The sequence below is a fragment of the Eumetopias jubatus genome, unplaced genomic scaffold (genome assembly GCF_037043125.1).
Source record: "Eumetopias jubatus isolate StellerSeaLion01/CBP00866 unplaced genomic scaffold, mEumJub1_p1.0 scaffold_8, whole genome shotgun sequence".
Classification (NCBI taxonomy): domain Eukaryota; kingdom Metazoa; phylum Chordata; class Mammalia; order Carnivora; family Otariidae; genus Eumetopias; species Eumetopias jubatus.
The window spans coordinates 64,029,003-64,056,935 of NW_028274814.1; the positions used below are offsets into that span (position 1 = coordinate 64,029,003).

The window sequence follows — 27,933 nt, forward strand, 5'->3', positions numbered from 1 at the left end:
ATGGGAGTATCATTTTGGGGATGGTTTTATTTGCATGCATTAGGCATAGAAACTGGGCCTGTCACTCACGAGGAACGAGAACTTATAACTAACAGGAGGTAGCTCCTGCGTTATCCCTTTTCATAAGGCAACCTCCGGGGACTAGTCAAGCGATTGGAGGCGTGGCTCCGAAGATGCCCCCCGCCACCTCAGCTCGGGCCACGTGACGCGCGTGTTGGCGTTGAGTGACAGCCGCAGCTTTGGGCGGGCTTTGGAGGAAATCAACTTCCGGGGGCAGAGGTGTTCGAAGCCGGGTGGTGCGTGGGCTATCCCAACTTGTGTGGCTGGGGTCGCGGTGCCCCCCCCCCAACGGGTTTGGGGTCGTGCCCCGGGTGTGCGCGTGAGGGGCCGTGTGCTGGGTGGCTCACCTGGCAGTGTGGGTGAGCGGCGTGGCGGCGGCGGCGGCGGCAGCCAGAGCGGGGAGCAGGTAAATCGATGCTCGCCTTCCGGGCCTGGGTCTGGGGGCCGGGGCCGCGCGAGGCCGGCGGTGCACCCGGAGGCGGCCTGGGCGCGGGCGGGGAGCGCGGCCAGGCTTCCGCCTCGCGCCGGCTCCGGCTTCGCCCCCGGAGGTCGCCGGGACCGGGAGTCGGAGGCGTGACCCGCCTCGGGCTGGAACGGAACCGCGCTAACCCGGCCGCTGGTGTCGACCGGTACTTGCTCTGCCGGCTGGTTTCGGCCCCTGCACGTTCCAGAATCGAATATTTCCGAACGTCTACGGACAGTACACGTGATTATTGTGTCACCGAACCTCCCACCGAACGGAGACTTAGATCCTTGCCGGGTTTTCACCGATGGCGCCTGATTTATGTTTCCCCCTCTGCTTTGCTTTGTACACCGGCGTAACGTCCGTCTGCAACGTCCGTCAGCCACATTTCTTTTGTAACCCTGGGCCACATGTTGCAATGCAAGTGGCATTTTGGGCTTAAGGCCGGACCCAGTAACTTTCCAAGTGGTGAGGCATCGTTCATCCCTCTAAGTGCGCCCCCTTTCCCCACAATAAAGATGTTTCTTCATCTGCCAATGGTGTGTACTGTGGTGGAAAGCTTTGGACATGAAACCTATTTCTGGCTTCACTTTAAGGAGTGGTAACACTATTAAAAGCGGTGCTGGATGTTTTTTTGGTAGGGTGATGTTGCTGCTGTCTCTCTCACTCGCTTCCGTGGTGGGAGTTGGGGCAGAGGCTGATTTCCTGGAGGGTGAAGTCCTGGCCACAGCTGTAGGTGACTCAGCGGCCCCTTAAGAATTCCGACTCCTTTCCTTCCCTTCCTTTCCGAACTGTACAGATACTGATGCCACCTTCCTCTCTGAATATTTATCCGGGCGGTAGTTGGGTGATGGCTTTTGGGAGTAGTGTTTGCATGTTCGTTGGTGGAGTGATTGGAGTGGTCTAACATTTCACCCTACGGTTTAAAGGCAAAATACCCAGAATATTTAGCTGGGTGGGAGAACAGGGAGTGACAGTAGATTCACTTTGTTCTCTGACATCAGAGAGCCCTACGCTTCTAATCATCCTGTTTGCCCTGTGCTACAATTTCTGTTGCAGTGAAGGAATTGGCAATGCTTACTGTACCTGTTAGGTAAATGGAGCACGGGGGATGTCAGGGAGAGTGCACCTGTGTGGTGCTGGCGAGCCAGAAAATTGTGTAGTCCACAATCGCCCTGGTTACAAAGTTGACTGGCTAGGAAAGTTGTTCTGTGGGCTTGGAAATCTTACTATGAATTGGTATCCTAGCAACAGTATAAGCCAAATGGAATAAACATAAACAGTGATGGAAGTTACAATTTACCCCTTTTATGACATGGAAAAATGTATCTTCTCATTGGAGTCATAAGCTCAAAACTTCTTAGAGCTTTTTGTAATCATCTTAATACTTAATACCAGTCAGAAAGAAACTGCAGAGACATCATAGAGGGACAGCACTTATTTAATATTTTTTTTTGGTGACAGTAAAAAGAAAAGGAATTAGCTGATCTGGAGGTTAAGTGGATAAATAGGAATTTGCCTAGTAAGAGGCATTTTTATCTTGTACCCCTAGCTGTAGATGAATGATTTTTAAAGTATGTAGGATTGGTATAAATAAAGAAAGCTATTTGAAGGTTTATTATATTTCTTTTAATAGAATTTGGGGTGGCAGTGCATTGGACTGGATGAGAGTATTGACATTAGTAAATTGGAAGGGGAGCCTTAGGTAACTTGTTTCCAAATTCTGGCTCATAACCACAGTGCTCCTTTATCAGCCTGTTCCTTGTGACTTTTGGTCTTTCTTGTAAGCTCATCAGATTTTGTTACTTTCTGTCCAAACAACCGGAACTTAATGAAAAAGGCAACTCTCTTTAGATTAATTCTTTATATCAGTGTCTATTTCTTCTTACAGATAAATCTTGAGGATAAGTTTTTTTTTTTTTTGATTTGCAGTATTTCTAAGGTTATTTTGGTTTTCTCAGTCTCCCCTATCCCCAAACCCAGTGAGATGGGTATAGCTCATTTAATCTGACGTTTATTTTTCAAAAGGGCATGTCCTATGTCCTTTAAAATTTAGGTTTATTGAACTATATAATTTATAATTAAAATTATCATTCGATCAGAAGTTATATGCAGATTTTTGACATGAGGGGGTTGGCACCCCTAACCCTTGAGTTCTTCAAGGGTCAGCTGTATTTAATTTTCTTGTCTGACTGCACTGGCTAGGACCTCCAGTATGCTGTTGAATAGGACATGTAAGAGCAGGCCTCCTTGCCTTGTTTTTTATCTTGGTGGGTAAGGCATGCAGTCTTTTACCATTAAATAATTAGCTGTAGGTTTTTTGTAAACAGTTTTCATCAGCTTGGGGAAGTTTTCTTAGCTTCTAGTTTGCTGAGAGGTTTTTTTTTTTTTTAATATGAATGACTATTGTGTTTTTTTTTCATTGTGGAAATCATAGTTGTGTGGAAGAAAATTGGGAAATAATCCATTGGAAAAAAGCTAACCCATTTCTGTTAATATGAGATAACCTCTGCTAATATTTTGCTGGTTTTTCTTTTTATTTTCAAACATTTAAAAAAATAGAACTGTAAATATTGTTTTATATTTTTCCCTTTTCACTCAGCATTGTAAGGGCTTACTATGTCATGAATTTTTTGAGAACTTGATTTGTAAGTTCTTGATTTATAGTTAAGATAGTTGTTTTCCCAATTAGAATTAACATTAAACATCTTTTTTGTACATAACTCTGGTAAGATTCTTTTAATTGATTTTTAAAAATGTGGTTATTACTCAAAGTGCATGAAATTTTTTCAGATTCTTAATATACACTGCCTGTTTCATTTGATGTTCTTAGAATTTTTCCTCTGGGTTATTTATTGTAGTAAATTTTGGAGCAAAATTTCTGGGCATCACTTTAAGGTAGAATTCTAGAATTTTAGAAAGTCATGTCTAGTTCAAACCATTTCTTTTATAGGTTTAGAGTCTAAAATAATTAAATGATTTTTCCACCAATATTGTTATTTTGTTGCCAGTGATCTAGATAGAATTCCTGATGCATTTTGTGTCATGTGAAATACTATTCACATTCTACTTTTGATAAAAATTATAGTAGTCTTTGAGTCTAGCATCATGTAGAGATTCTATGTTGTTTTATTGAATTCCAACCAGTACTTTTTGAGGTAGGTAGTATTTTTCCCACTTAATAGCCAGGGAAATTGAGTCTCAGACAAGTGAGCAAACTTACCCAAGTTTGCATTATTAGTAAGTGGTAGAGCTGGGGTTTGATCACAGGTCTTCCTGAATCTTGTTTTATTCATAGACTACCAACACTAAGTTCTTGTAAGCTTTTTGTATATATTGTGTTTATTCTGAATCTTTCTTAATTTTGATGCTTAAAATAAACTCATTAAATTAATAACAACATGAGACAGTATCAGTCACTTCTAAAATGTTTACCCAAATTTATGTCTTTTTATGTTTTTAAATTTTAAATTTAGACATTTCTTTACCTGTACCTCCTTTCCTTCTCTGTCAGATCCTCAAAAAGTGGACAGAAGACTTTTGTTAGCTATATGCCATAGAATCCTATTAAAGAATTAGGGATACATTAAGGGTATCTGGGTGGCTCAGTCGGTTAAGCGTCTGCCTTCAGCTCACGTCATGATCCCAGGGTTCTGGGATCAGGGCCCACGTCAGACTCCCTGCTCAGTGGGGAGTCTGCTTCTCCCTCTCCCTCTGCCTCTCTTCTCTGCTCGTGCTCTCTCTCTGTCTCTCAAATAAATAAATGTTTAAAAAAAAAGAATTAGGGATACATTTAATGTTACTAGCAAGGGATATAACAATTTTTAAAATTTTGAAAGGGAAAGCATTTTTTAAAATTACAGGTTTAATAGATGAAGAATAGAGATGATGCTACTCACTTTAAAATGCAGCGTGTAATAATTCTCGTAAAGCTGTTTTCCTTAGAAGGATATGTACATTTTGGTATTTACATAATGCAGTCCAAACATAGAGTCATATACACTAAGTATATGAATGAAGGAACCACTATTTTGTGAAGTGTGAAATCACTTTTTCCTGGTATTCAGAGATGACATTCTTTTCCCTTTGCCAGCCTTGTTATCATTTACCATGTGCATCTACCAAAAGTAGGCCTAGATAATGGAGAGACCAGCCAAATCACCTTTTATGTTGTGTCCATCCTGTGGTAAGAGGGTCTGCATGATCATTTCAAGATGCTTGACTTCTGTATTATGAGAATTCAGAACTTCTGCAGTTGTAGTAGACAGTGTTGCAGTATTATGCAAGATCCATTAATCTCTTCATGTGTTTCACTGATAGACAGGGGCTTGATGAATAATACTAAAAAATGACATCAATACAAGATGGTTAATAAAAGTAAGAGTATCATTATTTTAATTATGAATTTGATAAAGATAACCTTTATTCACAGTTTGCCCAAATTAAGTATGAAAAATTGAAAATAAGCCTATAATACCTGAATGGCATTAAATGGGCTACTTGCCATGAATCACAAGACAAATTGAAATGAATATTTATTTTATTTTCTGCACAATGGGAAAAACGTGTTTATTAACTGCTGATGGTTTTCATGAGGCATTTAGGTATTTTAGGTTTCTTTTGTCTGTTATGCAGAAGATGTACTTTTTATTAATTTCTTTTTAGGACTAGCTTCTGCTTAAAGTGACTGGTGTTGTAAAATGTCTCTTGCTTATTTAGTTTATTTGATTTTTTTTCCTCCAGTCATATTGGTTAAGGGTACTTGTGTGGTACTTTTTGTTGCAAGAATCTTTTGTAGGAGACTTTATCTTCATTGATGCTTTGAGTTTATTTTCTGTAGTTCCAAAGTTAGGTCTTAATGATCTTGCTTCTCCTGTTACCAACAGGAGAAGAAAGGAGTGCCGCAGGTTATTCTCAGTGTCACAGTCATGAACATAAAAAGTGATTTCCATATGACTGATGAGAAGTCCTCTGACCACTTAGAATCTAATCAGATTGCAAAATGTTTTATCATGTGATTCCTACAAAATCAAAAGTTCTACTTCAGAGTAAAAAATCTTATGAACAAGTGAGACAACATATACATGAAATTTTTGGAGATTTTTTTCTCCCACATAGAAGGGCCATGGATATTCTCATCATAGTTACTTTCATCTGATCAGGATAATTCAGCAGGTTGTTCAAGTGGTGGATTGGCAATCGTAAGCCTGGGATCTGATTCTTTAATCAGCATATACTTTTTTCCCACTTTATAAAACGTTTCAGAATCCATCTGGTGGTGGTGGTGGTGGTGGTGTGTGTGTGTGTGTGTGTGTGTGTGTATTTTGGGAAGTACACTTTGGGAAGTAAACTTTGGGAAGTTTTTGGCCATTATTTCTTCAGATATTCTTTCTGCCCCTTTCCCTCTTCTGGGACTGCCGTAGTGCATATGTTGGCACGCGTGATGGTTTCCCACAGGTCTCAGGATCTGTTCATTTTTCTTCATTCTGTTTTCTTTCTGTTCCTCAGATTGGTTAGTCTCAATTGAGGGAGCCCAAAAATTGGCCTGTGGGTTGGTTTGTCTATCACCTATTGAGTGTATTTACTGGTGTATAACACACCACGTTAGACATACGGAAAAGAAACAGGCATTTAGAAGGACAAAGAGCGATCAAGGAAGACATCAAGACAAAAGCTTTACCAATAGTAACTAAGTTGGGAGTTACAAAGGAGGAGTTATTGATAGACTGAGAAAGAGGGGTTGGGATACTAGCAGTTTCAATAGATGTGAATGGCAGGTTCAGTGGGAATGATAGCCTACTATTAATAGAAGGATACAAAGTTGTAGTAAGAAAGTAAATTTTGGAGGTTAAGATCCTGGAATTGAGGCAGTTATGTCAATATCACAAATATAGTGACTACCTGTGTTTATGGACCAATTACTGCAATGATATATTGTGATATATAGAGCAATATATAATAGAGGCAATAATAGCCACTGTTTTTAAGTATCTGTAATGTAGCGGGTACTGCACTGGACACTTTCAAACATTTTTTTAAACTCTTCTTTTTGATTATTTTTTTATTGAGGTGAAACTCACATAACGTAGAATTAATCATTTTAAAGTGTATAACTAGTGGCGTTCAGTGCTAATTCACTATTGTGAATAGTGCTGCTATGAACGTTTGTGTACCAGTATTTGTTTGTGTACTTGTATTCAATTTTCTTGGGCATATATGTAGGAGTAGAATTTCTGGTTAATGTGGTAATTCTGTGTTTACCATTTTGAGAAATTGCTAAGCTATTTTCCTAAGTGGTTGTATATATTATATTCCTACCAGCAATGTATGAGGGTTCCAGTTTTTCCATATCTTTATCAGCACTTAGTATTTTCCTTTTTTTTTTTTTTTTTTTTGGTTATAGCCATTCTGGTGGATGTGAACTGCTACCTCATTGTGGTTTTGATTTGTATTTCCCTAATGATGATATTAAGCAATGTTTTAAGTGTTTTTGGTTATTTTTATATCTTTCTTGAAGAGGTGTTTATTCAGTTCTTTTACTGATTTTAAAATTGGGTTGCTTGTCTTTTTGTTGTTGAATTTTAAGAGTTCTTTATATATTCTGGATACTAGTCTCTTATTAGATATATGATTTGCTAATGTTTTCTCCCATTCTGTAGATTTTTTTAAAAAGATTTTTATTTATTTCTTTGAGAGAGAACAGGCAAGGGAAGGGGCAGAGAGAGGGAGAGGGAGAAGCAGTCTCCCCGCTGAGCAGGGAGCTCGATGCTGGGCTCTATCCCAGGACCTTGAGATCATGACCTAAGCCGAAGGCAGATGCTTAACCAACTGAGCCACCCAGGAGTCCCTGTTTTCCGTTTCTGGATAATGCCCTTTGATACACAGAAGTTTTAAATTTTGATTAAATTCAGTTTAGTGAGTTTTTCTTTTGTTGCCTGTGCTTTTGGTGTCATATCTAAGAATCCATTGCCAAATGAAGGTCATGAAGATTTGCCCCTATGTTTTCTTCTAAGAATTTTATAGTTTTAGTTGTTGTATTTACGTCATTGATCCATTTTGAGTTAACTTTTGTTTATTGTGTGAGGTAGTGGGTCTATGAAATTTTTTTATTAAATATTTTTGTTAAATATTTTATGTATTTTGCTGCTATCTCCTTTATTTACTCAGTAAAACATCTATGAAATTTATCCATGCCAATACATATGACACTAGTTTTTTCATTTACACCGCTTTATCATTTGAATGGCTTTTTACTAATTATTAATTTCCTCTCTCTAAATGGACTTCAACATGGCAATGAATTTTCTTCATCTTCTCTGATGCACATGAAGGAATTTTTCTAGGGTCTGCCATAGAATTTGCTGGTTCTTATGGTAAGAACATCTTCAAGTTAGATATTACTAAATTATTCTCTAAAGCCATTGTTCCCATTTTGCTCTCACTATTAATATCTGAGAGTGGTTCTTCGTCCTTGCCAATAGTTGGTATAATTACTTTTGTAGTTTTTGCTAATCTGATGGGTATAAATCTCATTGTCACTAACATATTTCTGTCCCTGATTATTAGTGAGATTGACTATTTTTCCACATATTTATTGGTCACGTGGGTAATTCTGTGAATTGCCTATTCATGCATCTGTCATTTTAGTGGCATTTTAGAAGAGAATGGTAGTAAACATGGATGTTCAGTGTTCCATATTTAATTGGAAGTGCCTCCTACTCATTCTGGCTTCAGAGGCAAGTACTCAAGGCTTCTCTTTATTAGGAAACCTTACCTGACCTTCCAGAGAAGTTCAGATTCCTTTTTCCCCTCAGTCTTTGCAACACCTATGTGGTTGCATGTGTTTTTACAGCTTATTTCTCTTCTCTTTGCCAGACTGTAAGTACAATGAGGAAAGGACCAATTTTGCTTACCATTATATCTTTAGCACCTAGCAGGGGTCTTGAACATCAAAGGTGCTAGTTAATATTTATTGAGTTAATGAACAGAAGGGAAAATGAATGATGAATAAGGGGAGCTGATAGATAAAACATTCTGAAGAAGGATCCAAGGCATCTGAGGAGATGAAAGCATGGGGATGGGCATGAGATCTCAACACTTTTAAACTTTTATTGTAGTTTACATTATCTATTGATATTTTCTTTCTTAATCTAAGACAGTGGCTTTATTGATCATTATATTCTTCAGTAGCATTGTAGTTGGTTTTAATTAAATAATTGGGTGAATGAAAATGAGATCTTTGAATTACAGATTTATTTCTTTATTTGAGAGAGAGTGAGCGAGCATGGAGGGGAGGGGCAGAGGAAGAGGGAGAGAGGATCTTTAAGCAGACTGCACTGAGTCCAGAGCCCAACGTGGGGCTTACTCTTATGACCCTGAGATCATGACCTGAGCCAAAACCAAGAGTCAGACACTTAACCAACTACACTACCCAGGTGCCCCTGGGTATGTATGTATGTATTACTCATTTTTTCACAAGGGGGTATCAGGTTAGGTATTTCCAAGATGCATCTCTCTATTTTCTTTTATTCTTCTTACTATATTTGAATCGTGTAGTTTTGGGCCAGGTATTTATTTGCTTATCACCAGACAGATATGCCATGTTTGGGTAGTGTATATTGCTGCCAAAGGCTCACCATAAAGTTGTTGAAGGTGATAGAGTGGGTTTCTAGAAGTATAGCTAATTCCTCTGTGGTGTCTAGTTAATACAAAATATAAAAACACCAACCAAAGACATCTATATAGAATTAAAGAAATACTTATGTGTAGTTAAATGAACTTAGTAAATAAAACTCACTAATGTCAGTGCCATCACCCAATAGCTAGCCTTTTTTGGACTTGATTATATATTTACTCATAGAGAAATAGCATCAGTTGACATCTGTAGGATTCTGACAATATGGCATATAAAAAATGTTGGTAGTGCTTAGATTGCCCTATGAGAAAGCCTTGGATTTTTAGCTAAAATGGTGAAGAGGGAAAGTCCTTCAAATAGTGCTCATAAGGATTCAGGTTTGTTAGGGATATACTCAATTTAAGTGTGCTTCAGACATGAGGATTATTTTTTTCATTAACACATATATTGTGTTTTTCTGGAAGAATTAGAATCTCTGTGCATTACCAGTCTTTCATAGATAATTTTTTTCTCAATTACTAAGCATTGGAAGTGAAAAAATTACAGGTGATTGATACTAAAGTCAGGATCAGATGAAAAAAATGATCTTGGTGATGATAGTGGTACATTCATTTCAAGAAGAAATTAAAAGTAGCAGTTAGAACAAGCTTTATATCATCTTGGAAAAAAATGAGCAAAAGAGTCCTTTATGTATTTCCCTTGGTAAACATGTCTATTTCTGTTAAAGGGCACAATTAGCAGATTAAGACTTTTGATAAATGCATAAACATGGATTTAACCACTGTCAAAACTGAATTTATAAAAGTTAAAATAATGGACAAGGGAGATGTGTTGAGAAGCAAAATTCAGTTCAGTAGAAATCTTTATTGAGCCCTGACTATATTTTAGGTACCTGTACTAGCCACTGGAGGTTACAGAAATAAATGTTATTTGGTCTTCAAGAATCTCACAGTCGAGTAGATGAGAGTAATATAAACTAATACATTGTAGTGAGGACATAAATTGGGAAGGAATGGGTTTCTGAAATTTGATATTAGGGGCATGTGGGAAGACCCTGATGAAGCTGGAGATATTGAACCCTTAAATGCATGCCTCATTTGGGTATGTTACTCTGGCCCATTTACTGAGTGACTCAAAAAATGAGTTTTCAGTGGGACCTGGAACATTTAATCTGCAATAGGTTCAGGTTTCTGTGCAAGCTGCTCTGTTGCTAGGGTCATATGATCTAGCAGATCCAATGGTGTTTAAGTGTCAGTGGTAGACAGGGATGCTGTTTAGAGCCTTTGGCAGGCCCCGATAGGTAAATCATAGTGCAGATCCTTAGGATTTAGACCAAAGCCTGCCCTTCTCTGCTGATAACTATGCCTTTATAAGGAAATAGCTGTTGGTTTGCTGCTGGGTCTTAGATTCTGCTTAACTGTGAGCCAACAAGTTACTATGTGACCTGAGCTGCCCAGTACTAAGTGGGTGGTTATCTGACCCATGGGGCCATAAAGTTGGGCATGCACAGCAGTACTCCATTGTCAAACGGAAGCACTATGTATCTAATCAGGCCTGAGCAGGCCCTGAAGACACAATGCATTACAAGAAGAAGGTGCTCAGATGCTATAGTCCCTACTCTGCTAGCATCTTCCTTTTTCTGAGACTGCACCTATGGCTTCACGGGAAGTTCCCTAAGGTTAATTGACGGGAATAAAAGACTCAGATGTGGTTTACAGATGGTTCTTCATGATATTCAGGTACCACCTGAAAGTGGGCAGCTGCAGCCCTGTGGCTCCTCTTTGGGGTATCTCTGAAGGACAGTGGTGAAGGCCAATCCTTTCAGTGGGGAGAACTTTAGGCAGTGCACCTGGTTGTTCACTTTGCTTGGAAGGAGAAGTGGCCAGATGGATGATTGTATTGTTTCATGGGTTATGACCAGTGATTTGGCTGGATGGTCAGGGACTTGGGAGGAACATGATTGAAAAACTGGTGACAAGGGAACATGGGGAAGAGGTATGTAGATAGACCTCTCTGGACAAAAAATGTGAAGATGTTTGTGTTCCATGTAAATGCTTACCAAAGAATGACCTCGGCAGAAGAGGATTTTAATAATCAAGGGAGTAAGATGACCTATTTTGTGGATACCAGTCAGCCCTTTTCCCAGCCATCCCTGTTACTGTCCAGTGAGCTCATGCATAGAAATGGCCGTGCGGGCAGGGATGGAGTTTACACTTGGGCTCAGCAATATAGACTTTCACTCATCCAGACCTGTGTGGTTGGTTACAGCCAATGCTGAGTGCCCAGTCTGTCATCAGCAGAGAGTAACACTGAATTCCTTATATGACACCATTCCCTGGGGTGATTAGCTAGCTAACTAGAGGCAGGTGGATTATATTGGAGGGCCACCATCATGGAAGTGGCAGTGATTTGTTGTTACTGGAATAGACACTTACTCTAGATATGGAGTTGCCTTCCCTACATGCAGTGCTTCTGCCAAAACTATCAATCTGTGGGCTTACAGAATGCCTTATCCACCATTACGGTATTCCTTACAGCCTTGCTTCTGATCAAGAAACTTATTTCAGAGCAAAAGAATTACAGCTTGTGGAATTCATTAGTCTTATGTTTCCTACCATCCTGAAGCAACTGGCTTGATAGAATGTTGGAATAGTCTTTTGAAGACTTAAGTTACAGTGCCAGCTAGGTGTGTCAGTTTCTTGCAGCACTGGGGCAAGGTTCTTAAGAAGGTTGTGTATGCTCAGAATTAGTATCCAGTTTCTCCCATAGCCAGGATTCATAATAGGTTCAGGAATCAAGGGGTGGGAATGGAAGTGACTCCATTCACTATGACCCCTACTGACCCATGAGCAAAATTTTTAGTGCCTGTTTCCATGACTTTATGCTCTGCTGGCCTAGACGTTTTAGTTCCAAATGGAGGAACGCTTTTACCAGGAGACACAACAATTCCATTGAATTGGAAGTTCAGACGGCTGCACTGCCGGTTTGGACTCCTCATGCCACTGAATCAACAGGCAAAGCCACTACTGGCCGGGATGACTGATCCTGACTACCAAGGGAGAAATTGGACTGCTTCTTCACAATGGAGGTAAGGAAGGGTATGTCTGAAATACAGGAGATCCCTTAGGGCATCTTAGTATTATCCTGCCCTCTGATTAAGGTCAATGGAAAACTAAAGTAACCCAGTTCAGGGAGGACTGCTGATGGCCTAGACCCTCAGGAATGAAGGTTTGAGTCAGCCCATCAGAGAGTCATGACCAGCTGAATTGCTTGCTGAAGACAAAAGAAATTCAGAATGGGTAGTGGAAGAAGGTAGTTCTAAATACCAGCTCTAACCAAGTGACCAGTTACAGAAACAAAGTCTATAATAGTCATGAGTATTTCCTTTCAATTGTTATGAATATGTTTGTATGTAGGCACACATATGTATGGCTACGTATGTAAAATATCTTTGTTTTTTTCCCCTCTCATTTCCTTATCATGTAGCATAAGATGCATTGAGTGTGTACATAGTATTTTAAGTAGTGTTACTTTTCCATCATAGTATATAAAATTTGAGATATCAAGAAGAGTAAACCTGAGTTCTGTTCCTTGCTGCTGTGGACTCTAGGCCGCTGGGGTTGGTGAAGGATCTCAAGATGGCTGCGCGAAAACCTGCTGCTCTAAAAACCATTGACTGGGTAGCTTTTGGGGAGATCATACCCCGAAACCAGAAGGCCATTGCTAACTCCCTGAAATCCTGGAATGAGACACTTACCTCCAGATTGGCTACTCTCCCTGAGAAACCACCTGCTATCAGCTGGGCTTACTACAAGGCCAATGTGGCAAAGGCTGGTTTGGTAGATGACTTTGAGAAGAAGTTTAATGCCCTGGAGGTTCCTGTGCCAGAGGATAAATATACTGTTCAGGTGGATGCTGAAGAAAAAGAAGATGTGAAAAGTTGTGCCAAGTTTTTGTCTCTCTCAAAGGCCAGGATTGAGGAATATGAAAAAGAGCTGGAGAAGATGAGGAACATAATTCCATTTGATCAGATGACCATTGAGGACCTGAATGAAGTCTTCCCAGAAACCAGATTAGACAAGAAGAAGTATCCCTATTGGCTTCACAAGCCAATTGAGAATTTATAAACTTGAGTTGGGGAGAAAGCTCTGGCCCTCGTATTGTAAATGCTGGACATTAAAAATAATGATATGGTAAAAAAAAAAAAAAGTAAACCTAATTGAAGGACTTTTCCTCTTCTGGGGAAGAGGTTAGTATGTTTCCAGGTGTACACAGGATAGTTGTATCATCTTAGTCATAATTAAGACCTTGTTACTGTCTTTATTTGGAGATTAAGTGTGGTTTAAGGAGATGTGTACAGGTGCTAAGTTGACTAGGGATGGACTTGTGATGGTTAATTTTATGTTTCAAATTGGGCCAAGGGTTTTTATTGTTTCCTGTCTCACCTTTAGGTCTTTAATCCATTTTGAATTTATTTGTGTGTATGGTGTAATAAAGTGGTCCAGTTTCATTCTTTTGCATGCAGCTGCCCAGTTTTCCCAAAACCATTTGTTGAAGAGGCTGTCATTTTCCCATTGGATATTCTTTCCTCCTTTGTTGAAGATGAATTGATCAGATAATTGGGCATCCATTTCTGGGTTTTCCGCTCTGTTCCATTGATCTGTGTGTCTGTTTTTGTGCCAGTCCCATACTGTCTTGATCGCTACAGCTTTGTAAGATAACTTGAAGTCTGGAATTGTGATACCTCCAGCTTTGCTTTTCTTTGTCAAGATCACTTTGGCTATTTAGGGTTTTGAGATTCCATACAAATTTTAGGATTGTTTGTTGTAGTTCTGTGAAAAATGCTTTTGGTATTTTGATAGGGACTGCATTAAATGTGTAGATTGCTTTAGGTAGTATATGATATAGAGAACAAAGGTCAAAAACCGAAATGCAGATAAAATTAAATTTACTTATAACCTGCAGCCTATTGACAGATACTTGAGGCTGGCAGAGTATCACTTTCCTCCAGGAACTCCCAATCTTTTTTTTTTTTTTTTAAGGTTTTATTTATTTATATGTCAGAGAGAGAGAGAGAGAGAGAGAGAGAGAGAGAGAGAGAGCACAAGCAGGGGGAGTGGCAGGCAGAGGGAGAAGCAGGCTCCCTGCTCAGCAGGGAGCCCAATGAGGGACTCGATCCCAGGACGCTGGGATCATGACCTGAGCTGAAGGCAGACGCTAACCCCCTGAGCCACCCAGATATCCCCAGGAACTCCCAATCTTAATGTTAATGCTTTGCTCGTGGGAAAAACAACCTTTGCTTGACAATAGGTAGGCCTCCAGGATCCTATGAGTCTTTAGCAGATGAAAATCTATTTGTAAACTTCACTTTGTATTTACTTCCCCCAATTCCAAAGTATAATCAGTTGCTTCTCACAGTCCAGGGACAACACTTTTCTGCCCTTGGGTCCTGTCCCTGTGCTTTCATAAAACCACCTTTTTGCACCAGAGATGTCTCAAGAATTCTTTCTTGGTCATCAGCTCTGAACCCCAACATCTCTACATCAGTTTAGACATTTTAACAATATTTGTTCTTCCAATCCACGAGGATGGAATGTCTTTCCATTATTTGGTGTCATCTTCATTTCTTTTCATCAGTGTTTTATAGTTTTTAAAGTACAGGTCTTTTAACTCTGGTTAGGTTTATTCCTCAATATTTTTTCATTTTTGGTGCGGTTGTAAATGGGATTGTTTTCTTAATATCTCTTTCTGTTGCTTCATTTCTGGGTATAGAAATGCAAAAATTTCTGTACATTGATTTTGAATCCTGAGACTTTACTGAATTTGTTTATCAGCTCTAGTTCACCAGTTTTTTGGTGAACTCTTCCAGGTTTTCTGTATATAATATGTCATCTGCAGATAGTGAAAGTTTAACATTTTTCTTAATGATTTTGATGCCTTTTATTTCTTTTTGTTGTCTGATTGCTGTGGCCAGGACCTCCAGTACTATGTTGAAAAGAAGTGATGAGAGTAGACCTCCTTGTCTTGTTCCTGACCTTAGGGGAAAAGCTCTCAGTTTTTCTTTATTAAGGATGATGTTAGCTGTGGTTTTTCATATATGGCCTTTATTATGTTGAGGTATATTCCCTCTAAACCTACTTTGTTGAGCGTTTGTATTATGAATGGATGTTGTACTTTGTCAAATGCTTTTTCTGCATCTATTGGAAGGATCATGTGGTTCTTATTCTTTCTCTTATTGATGTGATGTATTAATTATGTTGATTGATTTGCAAATATTGAGCCACCCTTGCAACCCAGGAATAAATCCCGCTTGATCATGGGGAATGATTTTTTTAATGTATTGTCAGATTTGTTTTGCTAGTATTTTATTGAGGATTTTTGCATTTATATTCATCAGGAATATTGGCCTATAGTTCTTTTTTTGTGTTGTCTTTATCTGGTTTTGGTATCAGGGTAATGCTAGCCTCATAGAATGAATTTGGAAGTTGTCCTTCCTCTTGCATTTTTTGAAACAGTTTGAGAATAGGTATTAAGTTTTCTTTAAGTGTTTGGTCCAATTCACCCATGAAACCATCTGAACCTTGACTTTTGTTTGTTGAGAGTTTTTTGATTACTGACTCAATTTCTTTGCTGATAATCAGTCTGTTCAAATTGTCTGTTTCTTCCTGTTTCAGTTTGGGTAGGTTGTATTTTTTTTTTTTTTTGGAATTTATGTTGATACGTAGTTTTTCATACTATTTTCTAAAATTGTTTATATTTCTGTGGGGTTGCTTGTTATCTCTCGTCTCTCATTTGTGATTTTATTTATTTTTATTTTTTATTTTTTGGTCCTTTCTCTTTTTTTCTTGATAAGTCTGGATAGAAGTTTATCAATTTTATTGATTTTTTAAAAAAGACCACTCCTGCTTCCATTGAGCTGTTCTATTTATTTTTTAGTTTTTATATCATTTATTTCTACTCTATATTTATTTATTTATTTATTTTAAAGATTTTTTATTTATTTATTTGAGAGAGAGAGAACGAGAGACAGAGAGCATGAGAGGGAAGAGGGTCAGAGGGAGAAGCAGACTCCCTGCTGAGCAGGGAGCCCGATGTGGGACTCGATCCCGGGACTCCAGGATCATGACCTGAGCCGAAGGCAGTCGCTTAACCAACTGAGCCACCCAGGTGCCCATCTACTCTAAACTTTATTATTTCCTTTCCTCTTCTGGCTTGAGGTTGTTTGTTGTTTTTTTCTATCTCCTTTAGGTGAAAGGTTAGGTTGTTTATTTGGGATTTTTCTTGCATCTTGAGGTAGGCCTGTATTACTATAAACTGCCCTCTTAGAACTGCTTTTGCTGCATCCCAAACGTTTTGGACTGTTGTGTTTTCACTCTCATTTGTTTCCATTTACTTTTTTATTTATTCTTTTATTTCCTGGTTGACCCATTCATTATGTAGTAGCATGTTCTTTAACCTCCATGTATTTGTGGTCTTTTCAGATTTTTTCTTGTGGTTGACTTCTAGTTTCATAATATTGTGGTCAGAAAAGATGCATGGTATGACCTTGATCTCTTTGAAATTGTTGAGGCTTGTTTTGTGGTCCAATATGTGATCTGTTCTGGAAAATGTTCCACGTGTACTTGGAAAGAATCTGTGTTCTGCTGTTTTTGGATGGAATGTTCTGAATATATCTGTTAAATGCTTCTGGTCCAGGGTGTCATTCAAAGCCATTCTTTCCTTGTTGATTTTCTGTTTAGGTGATCTGTACATTGATGTAAGTGGGATGTTAAGGTCCCCTACTATTATTGTATTATTATCAATTAATTCCTTTATGTTTGTTATTAACTGTTTTATGTATTTAGGTTCTCCCATATTGGGTGCATAAATATTTACAATTGTTATATCTTCTTGTTGGATTGTCCCTTTTATTATTGTATGGTGTTCTTCTTTGTCTCTTGTTATAATTGTTCTTTTAATGTCTGTTTTGTCTGATATAAGTATTGCCACTCTTGCTTTTTTTGATGTGCATTTGCATGATACATGTTTCTCCATCCCCTCACTTTCAATTTGCACGTCTTTAGGTCTAAAATGAGTCTCTTGTAGGCAGCATCTAGATGGGCCTTTTTTTTTTTTTTAAATCCATTCTGTCACCCTGTATCTTTTGGTTGGAGCATGTACTCCATTTACATTCAAACTAATTATTGATAGATAGGTATTTGTAGCAATTTTACTTGTGTTTTGGTTGTTTCTGAAGATTTTCTCCAATCCTTTCTTGTCTCTCTTTCATAGTTTGCTGGTTTTCTTTAGTGATATATTTGGATTTCTTTCTGTTTATTCTTTGCATACTTATTAACGGTTTTTGATTTGTGATTACCATTAGGTTTGCATATAACATCTTTGGTATATAGCAGTCTATTTTAAGTTCGTTAAGTTTGAACACATTCTTTACTGTTCTCCTTCCCACATTTTGGGTAATATGTTGTCATATTTCATATCCTTTAATTTTATGAGTTCCTTGACTGATTTTTTACAGAAGTATTCCTTTTTACAAATTTAGTGTTTCCTGCCTTTACACTGTCATTTTTGAGCTTTCCTTTCAACTCAGAGTCCCCTTTAATATTTCTTGCAGGGCTGGTTTTGTGGTCATGAACCTCTTTTTCATTTATGTTTGTCTGGGAAACTCTTTATCTCTCTTTCTGTTCTGAATGATAGCCTTGCTGGATAAAGTTTTCTTGGCTGCAGGTTTTTCCCTTTGAGTACTTTAAATATAGCCTGCCACTTCTTTCTGGCTTGGAAAATTTCTGCTGAAAAATTTGCTGATAACCTTATGGGGTTTCCCCTGTATGTAACTGTCTTCTTTTGCCTTGCTGCTTTTAATATTTTCTCTTTATTACTATATTTTTGCATTTTAATTACAATATGTGTTGATGTGGATTTGCTTTTTTGGTTTTTTTGGGAGTTTTCTATGCCTCCTGGATCTGGATATCTGTTTGCTTCCCCAGATTGGGGAATTTTTCAGCTGTTATTTATTCAAATAAATTTTCTGCCCCCTTTTCTGTCTTCTGGGACTCCTGTAATATGAATGCTATTACTTTTGATCGAGTCACCGAGTTCCCTAAGTTTATTCTCATTTTGCATAATTCTTACTTCTCTCTTTTATTCAGCTTGATTACTTTCCATTACTCTGTCTTCTAAGTCATCAATTCGTTCCTCTGCTTCTTCCATCCATCTCTTCCTTCCGGCAAGTGTTTTTCTCGTTTTGTTTATTCAGCCCTTTCTCTCTGCTATTTTATTCCTTATCTCTGTGTTAATGGTCTCACTGATGTTCTCTAGCCTTTTCTCAAGTCTAGTTAGTATCCTTATGATCATTGCTTTAAATTCTCTATCAGGCATGTTACTTACATTTGTGTCACTTAGATCTCTGGTGGTGGCCTTGTCCTGTCCTTTCATTTGGGATAAATTCCTCTGTCTTCTTATTTTGTCTAAGTCTCTACCTGTTTCTGTGTTAGGATTGTTAGCCATGTCGCTTGTTGTTAAGGGTAATGGCTTTATGAAGAAGGGGTCCTGTAGTGCCCTGCAGTGTAGTTTCCCCTATTCCCCATGCCTGGTGCCTCTGGGAGTATCATCAACGTATGCTGCATGCACCCTTCTGTTGTGTCCTGACCACTTTGTCCTTCAGGCCAGTTGTCTGTAGAGGCTCTCTTTGCCTCTTGTGGGCAGTGTTTTGTCCCTGGGCTGAATATGGCATGTTTTTTTAAGTAGGTGTGTTCTGGTCTGCTTGTGAAATGAGACCTGTCACCACCTCTGGTAGGTATGAGCAGGGGTATGGGCCGGTTGTCTGAAGGAGGGTTCCTGGTGCGCTGGGAGTGAGGCAAGGGTGCCTGGTAGCGGCGGTTCCACCCTGGAGCAAGGGGGTTGAGGGAGCTTGGTGTAAGCGTGTTAGGTAGTGAGTATAAGCCTGAGCTGGATCCTGCAGGTGTCTGTGAGTTTATATTGGGTGGGGGAGGGAAATGGTGCCTTCCAGTTCCTTTGTTTCTGGGCGTCTCTCTCTGAAGGCTGCCTCTTTGGGACATGCTCAGAGATGAGCAACTAACCTCCCTACTGTGTGCCCTTGGTGCTCTTTAGATCGCTGTTTCCATGCTGTATGTCTGTGGGCTCTTTGACTGCCTTTTCTCCAAGAGCAATCCCAATGTCCTCTGGGCTCTCCCTGAGCCAAACACACTGACTTTTGAAACTCCAGGCTGTAAGCTGCGCTGATTGCAAGAACTCATGAAATTCAGCCCCTCTCACTTTCCAAGCTAATAGCTATGGGGATTCGTTTTCCCTGTGCCCTCCCCTATGTGTTAGTCTGTCTCTTGCCCTTCTCCGCAACTGTGGCTCCCTTCTGACTGCAGCAGCCGGGGTCTGTTTCCCTCCCAGCCTGCTTCTCTGCACTTACTACTTTCTTTGATGTGGTCTCTTCTCTACCTGTTTGTTCTGCCAGTCTTCATGTTGATTTCTGGGATATTTTGGATGATTTGCTAGTTATCTGGTTGTGTTTGTTGGATGAGTTGAGCCTCGGGTTCTCCTACTTCACCACCATCTTGCCCTCTTCTCTTTGAGCTTTTATTTTCCCCCACAACCTCATTTTAGATTATTGAAAATAGTCATTATGTCTCTGTCCTCCTTGTTGAAAGCTAGGCATTAATTAAATATTCCTGGTGACAGATTAGTGAATATAGTAAAATGGAATCCTATGCCAAATAAGATACTGCTTAAATTAAAAAGGAGAAACCCATGAGCAGTGGTACTCAGTACTGTTTGTTTTCACTTTTTTAAAAGTAAAGTAAGTTAAAGGAGTAATTATGAAGACTATAGGATTTCCCTGTTCATAAAACATTTTGAGGGGAAAAGAATGATTGGATACTTTCAGCATTTAAAGCTGGTTAATTACCACACATTCTTTCCATTGTGATTGTGTAGCAATGCTGAGGTCTGGAATCATGCAGATCATTTCAGAACCTTTTTTTCTCTTTTTTTAAATCAGCTCTCAGTAGAGTCCTTTCTCTGTTGGTTCTCAGACTTAGAAGACATATAGTGATTTTCTAAGCAGAGAAAATCTTGGTTCTTCCTGCAATTCAATTACTTTAACATGGTTTTAGTAATTAAAAGAAAATACAGATTGTGCTTCAGAAATATCACAGAACAGTTATTCTAATCAAGAAAGGTATGCCATCTTTTTGGGAGAGTATGTGTAATGAATTTTCAAGCTTGTCAGCTCTTTAGGAGGAAAGCTAATAATTGAGTAAAGTGAATAAAACACCATTAATTGGTTATGTATATATATATACATGTCATATATATATATATATATATATATGTACGTAGGTATATTGGTGTGTGTATATATAATATATATATAGGTTGCATATATATATGTGTTGGTGTATACATACTATATATATATCGAGAAGCTGAGGCATGTGTTTCTGTATGTAGGAACTGTAGCATTCTTTTAAGTAGTTATCTGTTCTTAGCTGTTCTTAACATAATGGGAGATTGGTTAGACCGATGGTGTTCTAATTGTTCTTCGTCTGTGAAACCCAGACTGAAGGTTATTGATCACTTCAAGTGTGTGTGTATGTTGAGAGAGAAAGTCATTGTGAGGGATGTAAATAGAATGTTACTTTCATTTTAAGAGATTCTTTGTTTTAGCCTTTCAGAATATAATGAAACTACTGTTGTAACTGGGACACAGAGGTGCAAAGGGCACCTGGCTCTGGGGATCCCAAACAGAGCAGGTTCAGCCACTTGCCACTGACAAAATCCAAGGGCAGAGAGATGAGTGGTGGTGAAACAAGAAAGGAATTTATTTCAGTGAGGCTAACCACTGGAAAGACAGCAAACTAGTGTCTCAAAGACTGTCTCCAAAATGCTGAAAATACTTACAGGTTTAGATAAGGAAAATGTAGGACAAAAGTCCATAGATACATGCAAGTGGGCATTAAATGTCAGGTTGATCATTGTCTTGGGATCAATCACATGTGGTCTTGCTGGTGTCAGGGCAGTCCCTGTTGCTTGAGGGAATAGTTTCAGTTCCTATCACAGAATGCTTTGCCTGCAGGGTCTTTTGCCTGAGTTGAGTTAAGCTGGAAAGGAGAACTTAAAGAATTAGAAAATACAGACTGAGGTAAAAATAGAGGGAGTTGAAGTCCTCTTTCACTATCATAGGCATCAGAGTTGTACTGATTGTGGAGGAACCAGTGCTTAGAAGAATTGCACTTTTGTTCACATCACTACCATTGCGTTCCAGTTACCCATAGTACGTGTATCTTTTTCTCATGGTAAAAAAAATTATGGTAAGAAGATTAAGCTCATAACATATTACCAGGGAATATGCCAAAATGAGCTAGATGATAGTATGGTGGTACTGACAGTAGAGATGCTACCACAGGATAGGTCACATAATTGAATACATGTTTATATAAACACACACATATATACCTGTATATGTTTCATCTTAAATTGCCTGGGAATATTGAAATCCCCCAATTTGTTGTATCCTTTAAATATCCTAGTGTAGTACTAGTTTGCGCATAAGCCAAGTTTGATTGTGCATTTTTGAGTTGTATGTGGTTCTTTGGAAAGTTTTAAGAAATTTTCTGGAATAGCAATTTTGAACTGACTAATCTGTTCATAGTTGCAGGTGTGGTTCACATTTTTTCCTATGTATTTGAGAAGTTGAAGTCAGTAAGTCAATCAAAAATAATGTGTTTATTCATGGACTTTTCTTCTGTGCAAAAAAAAAAAAGGCAGACTTTTCAGAATGGCTGGAAGAGGCAGAAGATGAGACTGGAAATGCACATGTGAGCCAATTTATTAAGGAACTATAGGATCTTTACTGGTAGAGTACCAACCACATAATGGTATGATTATAGTGTATAATCATTCTGTTATGCAACAATCTAAAAAAATAAGGTTTTCTTTTTTTTTTTTTGTGACAGAGGGTAGTGGTATGTAAAACTTAAAGTAAGACAAACTTTTCTAAGCAGAAAGGTGATTATAATTTGGGTATGCCTGATAGCTTCTCTAGTCTCAGGCAGCCTAGCTTACTGTATAGAGCTTTAAAAAGCCTGATGTAGTGATGTCCGCTATTTCACTTTTCATCTAAGGTTATCTTGTTTTCTTATTATCTATCCCATCCCTGTTCAGTTCCCTTGGTTTTCCAGTTTGATGACTCCATGGTCTGTTCTCACTTCATCTGTCCTGTGTTTGATCTTTTGGACACCTGATTTTAAGCTTAGCTACATTAAGCACTCTGAGACAGTTTAAATCCCGCACATCTTTTTTCTCTAGTTCTCAGTCCTTCCCCACTTTGGTTTTTGTAGCAGTTGTAGTTGTGCCTAAAAGATAATCTTTCCTTTCTCCTCACTTTCAAGAAACGCTCATTAGCTGGAGTGCCTGCTTAATGTGCTCTTTCTCCTCCCACCTGTGCTAGAGGAGGGGACTTAGCACTAGTGACAAGTGTTGAGGCTGCAATGAAATCTCAGACAGAATTCCTTTTCACTATTTATTTTTGTATATTTTGATTTTAAAAATCCATTTTATTGAGGAATAACATACAACCAAAATCATCAGTAATCCAATACTATTAAAAATATTAAATAAATTAAAATAACCAATAATATTTTCATGACTTTTTATACATATTTACATATGAGAAACTATCACTGCATTCATGATCTAGAACATTTCCATCACTTTGAAATATTTCCTTATGGCTTTTTACAGTTGACCCCATCCTAGCACTCCTTGTTCCTGACAACCTGATTTGTTTTTCATCACTGAAATTTTGCCTTTTTTTAGAATTTCATTTAAAAGGAGCATTATGGATGTCATTTTGTGTGTTTGCTTCTTTCACTTGGTGGAATAAAGATTCATCCATGCTATTGTGTATATGAATAGGTTAAATTTTGTTGCTGAGTAGTATTCCATTGTATGGATATGCTACAATTCCTTTATCCATTTACTAGCTGATAGACATTTCAGTTGTTTCTGTTTTTTGTTTTTCCTTTTTATATTAACATTACATGTTTTTTTTTTAATTTTAAAATTGTGGTAAAATGTACATGACATAAAATTTATCACTCTAATCATTTTTAATGTACAGTTCAGTGGCATTAAGTCCATTCACATTGTTGTGTAACCATTACCACTAAAAGTTCTCCAGAACTTTTAATGTTATTATAATTGGTGTTGTTTATTTTAATTTTCAGTTTTTAGCTTCTGGTGTATAATAAAATACAGTTGGTTTTTTAAATTATTGATCTGGTATTCTTCATGTAACTTTTTTGAGGATTCCTTAGGATTTTCAACATAGACAGTCATTTTGCCTGTGAATAAAGATAGTATTACTTCTTTTCCAGTCTGCATGCCTTTTATTTCTATTTCCTATCTTACTACACTGGCAAGGACCGCCGATGGGAGCATGCAAAGCATGCATCTTTGACTTCTTAAGGATTTTAGGGTGAGGCATTAGGTCTTTGACCATTAAATAATGATGTTAGCTGTGAGTTTTCTTTTTTGGAGATAGTCTGTATCAGATTGAAGACATTTGTTTGCTAAGAATTTTTTATTTTTATTTTATTTATTTTAAAGATTTTATTTATTTATTTGACAGAGAGAGAGATAGCGAGAGCAGGAACACAAGCAGGGGCAGTGGGAGAGGGAGAAGCAGGCTTCCCGCTGAGCAGGGAGCCCGATGCGGGGCTTGATCCCAGGACCCTGGGATCATGACCTGAGCCGAAGGCAGATGCTTAACAACTGAGCCACCCAGGTGCCCCGATTTTTTTTTTTTTAAAGTATGCTCCACACCCACGATGGAGCCCAATGTGGGGCTTGAACTCATGACCCTGAGATCAAGACCTGAGCTGAGTTCAAGAGTCAGATGCTCAAGTGACTGAGCCACCCAGGTGCCCCAAGAACAGAATCTATCTTTAAATGTTATATATGCACTTGAAAGAATGCCTAATCTGCACCTGATTGGTAGCGTTTTTCCAGAAATTTTTGTTTGTTTCGAGTCTTTATTTAAATTCTAGCTGGTTAACATATAGTGTAACATTGGTTTCAAGAGTATAATTTAGTGATTCATCACTTATGTTCAACACCCAGGGCTCATCACAAGTGTCCTCCTTGATACCCATTACTCATTCATCCCATCCCCTGCCTACCTCCAGAAATGTTAGCTTAAATTGGTTGATAATGTTGTTGAAGTTTTCTATATATTTACTGATTTTCTTCCTGCTTATTTTATCAATTATTTTGAGAAACTGTTGAAATCTCTAGCTGTGGTTTTGATTTATGTATTTATCATTTCGGTTTTGTCACTCTTTCATTTATTTTGAAGCTGTTATTAGATGCATATACATTTAAGATTGTTATGTATGCCTGATATTAATTTATTTCTATATCATTATGACATCTCTTTATCCCCAGTAATATTCTTTGATCTGAAGTCTAATTTTTCTGGTGTTAATATAGCCACTTCAACTTTTTTTTTTTGATTACTGTTTGCATGTATATCTTTTACAAACCTTTATTTTTTAAAAATTTTATTTATTATTTAATTGACAGAGAGAGAGAGACACAGTGAGAGAGGGAACACAAGCAGGGAGAGTGGGAAAGGGAGAAGCAGGCTTCCTGCCGAGCAGGGCGCCCAATGCTGGACTCTGGGATCATGACCTGAGCCGAAGGTAGTCGCTTAACCAGCTGAGCCACCCAGGCGCCGCCACAGCCCTTTATTTTTGTCTTTTTTTTTTTTCTTAGCCAAAATGAATTTCTTGTGGCATATAGTCAGGTCTTTTATATTGAATGTGACAATTTCTGCTTTTTAGCTTAGCTGTTTAGATCATCTGTACTTAATATAATTATCAATGTAGTTGAATTTAAGTATATCATTTTGTTATTTGTTTTCCTTTTTCCCTTTCTGCCTTTTCTTCTTTTCCTAAGTTATGTTGAGTTTGAGGTTGTTTTTTGTTTTTAATTTCATTTTATGCCCACTGTGGCTGTATATTTTGGTTAATTAATCAGGTCATTTTTCTAGGGTTTACAATATATACCTTTAACTAATTAACTTTCTAATAATGTTCTATTTCATGTGTGTTGTAAGAACTTTTCAGTAGTATACCTCTATATCCTCTCTCATCATTTGTGGTATTGATTATCATTTTGTTTTCTTCTGTATATTCAATAAAACCAACAATGCATTGTTATTACTTTTGTTTTAGGAAGTCAGTTATCTTTAAAATTTTTATGTTTAGCCACATATTTACTATTTCTGGCACTCTTTATTCCATTTGAACCAATTCAAATTCCAATCTGGTTTAATTTTTCTTCTTGAAGAACTATCTTTAACATTTCTTTCAGTGCAGGTTTGCTGGCAAAGAATTCTCTCAGCTTGTTTGTCTGGAAAAATATCTTTATTTCCCCTTCTATTTTTAAAGATAGAAACTGAATCAGTAATCAAAAACCATCAAAAAAGAAAAGCTTAGGACCAGATAGCTTCACAGGTGAATCCCACCAAACATTTAAAGAATTAATACCTATTCTTCTTAAGCTATTGCAAAAACAGAAGAGGAAGAAATGCTTCCAAATTTATTCTATGAGGCCAGCATTAGCCTGATACCAAACCCAGACAAGGACACTACAGAAAAAAAATAATAAATGGATAAAATTATGGACCAAAAGCTCTGATTAACGCAGATGCAAACACCCTCAACAAAATATTTACAAACCAAATTCAAAATATATTAAAAGGATCATTCACTGTGCTCAAGTAGGATTTATCTCAATGATGCAAGGATGGTTTGATACCAGCAAATCAATCAACATGGTACACCACATCAACAAAATGAAGGATAAAATTCATATCATCATCTTAGTCAATGTTGAAAAAGCATATGACAAAATTTGACATCTGTTCATGGTAAAAACTCTCAGAGATTATACCTCAACATAATAACGGTCATATATAACAAACCCACACCTAACATCATACTTAGTGGTGAAAAGCTGAAGACTTTTCCTCTAAGACCAGGAAAAAGACAAGGATGTCCACTCTCACTACCTTTACCAATATAATATTGGTACTCCTGCCTGCAGCAATCAGACTAAACAAATAATAAAACCTTATGTAGAAAATGCCCTGTGGGTCCCAGTAGTGCAATCTTCTTTGGTCACCAGACTCCAGGGGTGTCCCCTGTTTGGGCTCTGTGTGCCTTCCTGTTTTGACTGGGCCTTGACTGCTGTAGTTGTGCTGGTAGGTGGGGGTAGCCTTCCCCCACTTACTGTCCTCCCCCTGCCCTGCCTTTCCCTGGGGCTGTCTACCAAGTAAGGTAGTGTGTTAGTCCCTTTTGGTGGATGCCCATCCCAGCTGAGGCTGCCTGCCTGTGGGGTGTGGCAAATCAGGATTCACTCTGGAGGGGTGCCTGCTGGGATGGGCAGGTTGGGTGGGTCTGCAGGGACACACTCAGAAGGAGTGAGCTGTGCTAGCAAGGAAGATGGAGAGTGTTAGAACTGGCTCTTGCCTGTGTCAGGCCACCTAGGCTGAAGGAAGGCTAGAAAAATGGCTCCTGCCAGCACTTCTGTTCTAGGGGAAAGCTCCCGTTGACCCCTACCCCTCTGGCACAGGCTTAAAAACTAGTCAGTAAATCTCCTTCCCCTATAACCCAGGTGCTCTTCAAACTGCTGCCTTTATGCTTCGTCTTAGGTGAATAATATAGTGCTCTGGCCCTCCAGGAGTGAAGTCTTGGTTTCCTATAGCCCTTTCGTTCTCTCAGAGTTATACCTCCTGGCTTTCAAAGCTGGATGATATGGGGCTTGTCTTTCAAGTGCAGGTTCCTAGAGCTGGGGGTGCCCAATGTGGGGCTTGATCTTCTTGCTCCTCAGGGAGGACTTCCACTCCCGTAATATCTTTCCCATTTGTGGGTTACCATGCAGGAGGTTTTTTTTTCTCTGACCACTTCTCAGTCCCTCTTGCCTTTCTTTTGATTTCTTTCTTTCTTTTTTTTTTTTTAAAGATTTTATTTATTTATTTGACAGAGACAGCGAGAGAGAGAACACAAGCAGCGGGAGTGGGAGAGAGAGAAGCAGGCTTCCCGCCGAGCAGGGAGCTTGATGCAGGGCTTGATCCCAGGACCCTGGGATCATGACCTGAACTGAAGGCAGACGCTTAAGGACTGAGCCACTCAGGTGCCCCCCGCTTGCCTTTTTTGATGTGACTTTTTCTTTATATCCCTAAAGAAAGAGGGAAGAGCTGTTCTGCTAGTCTTCGGGTCATTTTCAGAATGAGTTGCGTTATATGTATTTGGAACCTCAAGTGTGTCTAGGGGTGGGGGTGAGCCCAGGATCCTCTTACTCTGCCATCTTCCCTGCACTTTCTTTCTGATTTTTTTGAATGGCTGTTAATTTTGATTGGATTAAGCTATTTTGAGTTTTATCTTGTTGATTGTTGAATTTTGTTGTATTATTTCAAATAGTGTGTATTGTTCCAACTCTCATTTATGTTATTTGAAATCATTTGGATTATTTTGAGGCATATTTTTAAGATTTGTTAGTGTGGGTCCAGAACAGAGTTTATTGTAGGTCACTACTAAGGAGATGTGCTCCTGAGGATTCAGCTGAATCCTCTATGTATTACAAGGTTTATCCACTCTGACTAGTAGGAATCTAAACTGTTGTCTGCTGTGTGTGAGCTTCAGATGTTGTACTCACTTTTGTTTATCTTTTCCTAGTCTTCTATAATTTTCTGTCATTT

At 38.5% G+C, this 27,933-nt stretch overlaps 1 protein-coding gene and 1 pseudogene across 2 annotated transcripts in view; both read left to right on the forward strand.

The window, feature by feature from the left end:
* The first annotated feature begins 261 nt into the window (after positions 1–261).
* CCDC91 (coiled-coil domain containing 91) overlaps positions 262–27,933 on the forward strand; it is a 315,250-nt gene continuing 287,578 nt past the window's right edge. For both annotated transcript variants that reach the window (XM_028113274.2, XM_088025993.1), the window contains exon 1: positions 262–466. The gene's annotated coding sequence lies outside the window, so the exon portion shown is untranslated. The remainder of the gene's footprint in view (positions 467–27,933) is intronic.
* LOC114216645 (ATP synthase peripheral stalk subunit d, mitochondrial pseudogene) lies at positions 12,761–13,303 on the forward strand (annotated as a pseudogene).